The sequence below is a fragment of the Eretmochelys imbricata genome, chromosome 3 (assembly GCF_965152235.1).
Source record: "Eretmochelys imbricata isolate rEreImb1 chromosome 3, rEreImb1.hap1, whole genome shotgun sequence".
Classification (NCBI taxonomy): Eukaryota; Metazoa; Chordata; order Testudines; family Cheloniidae; genus Eretmochelys; species Eretmochelys imbricata.
In genome coordinates, this window is record NC_135574.1 from 10,219,846 (window position 1) to 10,225,035 (window position 5,190).

Here is a 5,190-nt window from a genome sequence, read left to right on the forward strand (position 1 = left end):
GCTTTGTCTCTTACCTCTGTCAAAGTTTGTACAGACCAGGATAGGAGATGGATGCGTTATGTTTAAGTTGAGGACCTTTTTTGACCTCTAAACACTTATTTGTAAGAGTATTAAATATTTTTCCAAGTGGTCGGTGAAGGCATTTTTGTCTAAGGTGCCTTTTTTGAGATTAGTTAAGGCAGTGTTGTGTTCAGTGATGCTTATTTTTGGGTTGGTTCTGATGTTGCGTTTCATACATTCTGTGTTCCTTTTATCCAGAAAGGCAGTGTGAGGACGCAAAAGTGGTATAAACTGCCTCCAGTTTCTGGCAGTTTGGTGAAACCTCCTGTACACTTGACAGATAAGCATGTAGTGTTTGAATTAAGGAACCGGAATTGGCTTGGTGGGACTACTTGAAACAGAAACGGGGTGAGAATTTTGTATGCAGTATAGAAGTCGTAAGGATTGTTCTGCCAGGCTCTCTGCATTGTCTCTGTGTGTCATGGGCAAGTATCTCCAAAGGGATAACAACTATTCTATCCCACCTGGAAAACAAACAGGGCAAATAGCTAGCAGAGGCATTCATTTGTTCGTGATTAAACTAGTAACTATAGCACATGGCCCTCTTTGGAAGTTCTGATTGCACTGGCCTTTTTTAAAGGTTTGAACTGATTCATTGTGATGCTAAGGTGCAAAAATCCCCAGGCATCCTTTTAAAAACACCCACTTTGCTCCAGATGTATTTTTGTCTTGCATACTTCTGCTAGGCCTTTGGCAAAAATTGGAGTTGAATGTGGTCCAGTAACGTCTTAGAAACGTGTTATCGATTACAATTTATAGCTGCTAAAAAACTGCTTGCAGTGTCCGATTCTCCATGTTAAAAATGTTTGATTACTGTGGCTACTTTCTGCATTTCTGTGGTTAGTCTGTGCTTTCATCAACATTTTTCACTTTTTCCACCTTTTTAAAGGGACAGTCAAGGCTAGGCCTTGAGTATTATTTAACTTACCTAGACAGTTCCACTTGATTCCACACAGCTTGGTGTTTGTCAGTAGAACAATTATTTTCCCCTAAGGGAAGTGGAGGGCAGTCTCTCCAACCCACAGGGATCCTTTCCTCCTCCTCTCCCTGGCTAAGCACCTCTAGAAGAGAGTGATAAGTCAGGGAGGAGCCTAGTAACCTGGTATGTGGGCCCAGCTGACTGAAAACATTGTTGTTGGGATGTAGGAGACCAGCTGAGGATGCTCCTAGAATTCCCTCAAGTCATTCCCAAGAGGCATTGTCGTATATGGCGATCAGATGGGATGGATCTCAGGTCCAGCCCCTGGCAAAGGAGCAGCTGCAGGCTGCTTTATGCGCCATGTCATAGCCTTTACTACAGGAAGTAAAATGTATTGCTCGCTGCAGGGCCCAGGAGCATCTGAGCATCAGCCGCAAGGAAGGCTGTTTTCTGTCCAATTGGTCCATGGGGACGGCAGTGGCAAGCGTTCGCCAGTTTGCTTATAGCACAACTTGACATAAATCTGGCTTTAAGGTGGCTTCCTTAACTGAGAGCTGTAGCAAGCATAGTTTAATTATTCCCTGCTTTTTTGCTGCACTCATCCCCAAAACTCCCTGCCTGGACTGTTTAAAGCAAGTGCTGTCAAATGGGGCAACTAGACAAGTCCCTTAACAATGAAGGCTTAAGAACATTTTGAGTGGACAGCGACCAGTCACATTAGTCTTAGCTGGAAAACAAGCCCCGAACATGAACGTATAACTTCCGATTTTGTTTGGTTTTGTGACTTTAAGCCACAATTACCCCATCACTACTGTTGAGATGTACAGATGGAAAAATGTTCCTAGTAAGGTATAATGTGTTCCCTTTGGAGCTGGTACTGGAGGCTGTTTGGAATGGAGGCTTAAAATGATTGTGTGTTTTTTGTTTTTTTTTTTAAAAAAGCTTATAAACTTCAAAACTGCCAAGTCCATAATTGATCATTACAAGAAATAAACCAAACACAACTACTGGCCAAGGCAAAAAAGTAGGAGATTTGAATTTAATCGGACAATGAGGCTGGGTGTTTGCTTTTGTTTTTAAAGTGTTCCACATTTGCCTAATTTTCTTCCCAGTGAAGACAACAGGCGTAGAATTAGACCAATGTGGCACGCTCTAGGGTGCGCGCTTTGTGTTTAACTCAATATTTTACAGTATTTTTATTCTTAAAGTGAATTGACTGGTGTTTTTAAAAAAAAAAAAAAAAAAAAAACCCAGTCACCTGCATAATAGACATATGTGAATGGTGAAGGCTTAAACTACTTTAAGAATGTAATCTGCAGAAAATCCTAGTTTCTAAATATGTTCTTCATCAAAGATTTAAAATATTTTCTATATTACTTGACAGTGAGTGACCTTTAAATACCACTGTGCTGCCTTTTATTATAAAAATCCTTTTTCTAAAACATTCTGCTGTGGGCTGATCTAAATTTAGTCCCAAAATGATCTCATTTTATTGCAAACACTAGCATGGCTGCTTTTTATCTAACAGGGTAATGAAAGATAAAAATACATACTATTTGTTTTAAAGGTGCTTGTTTTAAGTAAAATGGCTTTCCAGGTGGGGACATATGTTCGGATTCTCACGTTAAACATTTTTGAAATGTTTTTGAGGGAGTGGGAGGGCACCTTGGATCCTAAAACTTAAGACATGCAGGGCCCTGGTTTTTCCTGTAATGACTAGTGACCTCGAGTGCCTGTTGGTGATATGTAGAAGGGTTTTCAGAAGTTCTGAGACAGCCCTCAGAAGTCCAGACCCTTTCACATGTATCAAATATGGACCCCCCCCCCAAAATCACTAGCTGCTCTTTAAAGCCCTGGCTCAGTTCACTGTACCTGCTCAGTTACATTATTTTTAACAAATACTTTCAAAATTTTGTTACTATGGTTATCATGAGTCCGAAATATGTAATTACCAGCCATATTGGAATGGCTCAGAAGAGATTATTCAGCTCCATAATAGACTATCCATAAAACACATTTTTAAAGGTTTTGTAACTTCCAAATGTAGCAATGATATATAAGACAGCAGGAAAGAGACTTTCTGGCCTCAGTGCATGGTGGTTCCAGTTTCTCGTGCAAACTGCATGCATCTTTTGGGTAGCCAGCTGTGACCGCTAACAAAAGGCAGAGAGAGCTCACGTGAGGCTGGCGTTTCCTCCTGACCTTGTGCTACTGAACTGCGTTCACCCCAGATGACATGAGTGTTTCCCTCTATTTAGTATTAGTTTGGATCACAACCACAATACTGTTGATAGCACTGATTGCTTTTATTATTCCCATTGTTTCAGCTGTTATATTTCCATTTTTGTTCACAGCAGGAAAAAGAAAAATCAAGGGAGGTGGATAATTATTTTTCTTCCAAATGGACACCTTCCCCATTCCCTTTAAATTGAGGAATTGGGTGGGAGCATGCTCTGCACCTTGCAGGATTGCTGGATCAGGGCCCAGAGTTCTCCATACCTTGCAAGATCAAACCCCAACAGCATGTGTGTTCTTAGTGGTCTAATATCCCCTATATCAAATTCCCCTCTAGTAGTCGTCTTCACCTCTCTATCACCTTCCAGGTGTTGGGTGGGGTGACCACAGATAATCCAGGCTGGGGTCCTCAGCTTCTTCTCCCACTTGTATCTTTATTCTGGGGCCACGAGGATTACTCCCATATTAAATGTTTACAATCAGCAACATAGCACCCTTCCTTTGGGAGGGTGGCACAAGCTATGCCCGGTTACGTACACCTGTGTTGCCCCATGAGAGACCTGAAGTGCTGCTTGGTGCAGATAGTCACTTGCCTTCAGGTTGGACCTGAGCTGTAAGCATTGTGTGGTAATAACCAAGCTTGGTTCTTCAGCCTGGCAGGGCCTTGTGCTGTTTGTTGCCAAGACACCTGCTTCAATTTTCTTTTGTACATACATATATGTGTATATAGAGAGAGTTATAAATGTAATTAACAAGCTGGAACCTAGTGCTCCTAAACCTCAAGGAAGTATAGAAACTTGATGGGGACACATGTTGCCGTTTACCAAAAATAGAATGAACTTGCACAGCATAGTGACCACAAAGGGAATATGTACTTTCAGTAGACAGATATTTTGATTGTATTATTGATCTAACGTTTGAATGTGGCAATCTGTTAAAGTGCACTATTGTCCATGTTGCATACAATATAATTTGCACTGCATAGGATATCAACATCTGTAATGTATGCTTTTGTTAAAGCCCTGGAAAGTGCTATCATGTACAGGTTCCTGTACAGTGGAAAATGTCTATATATTAGAAATTCTACCTTTTTTGTAATTCTGTGATATTGAATAGCACTGTTTTGTTACGTACTATACGTGATGTATCCGTTAACTAGTATGAGCTAAGTAGTAAGTGCGTTCTGTCCGAAAACCTGGAATCTCTAATCCGAGTTGGCTGCTGCATCAAACTTAATTTAAAATGAACTGTGTAACAGGAATTGTGTTATTATGTTAGATGTCTGCTGTTTGTGAACAAAATCCCAGCCGCCACTATGTAGAATATATCACAAAAGGCTAATGAATCTGAAGAAAATATATTGGCTGAAATTCTGTTCAGCTGTTTGAAAAACTAAGATACAAAATGGCTGTAAATTTTTGCTTTAGACTTGTTGAGAACATAGTGTAAACTGTCTGAATTAAAACCTTCCAGACTTGAAAAGAAATCCTCGCATTACAAAGCTTGGGTCTTTTCTTGTCAGCATTGTTGTCATAAATCGTGTGTGTGTGTGTGTGTGTGTGTGTGTGTGGAGGGAGACCCCCCCCCGCCCCCTATAACATGGTCTCTAACATTCCAGTCTGAGCGAATGTTGCTAAACTTTGTAGTGCAGTGTGGGGTTGGGGTTCAGATAAGGTAGTTCCATATTACAGGGCTACACAAAAAATAGAGTTAAATTATTTGAGGCATATAACAGGTTGCTGGCCTTTGGGCATATGCACGCATTTCAGTGCCCTATTTCAAGGTTTGACCTTCTAGTAAAGGATGCTGGGAGTTGTATTCTCCACGGATTGATAAAGGGTCAGCTGATTATCATGTCTGCCAGCTGGAGACTACATAAAGGAGAGCTCCTAGCTCAGTCAGGGAAAGGTGAGGGTTGAGGTAAGAGACCTTGAGGGAAATTCCTCCCAGAGATGTGGCAGGAGTCCCACGGGATA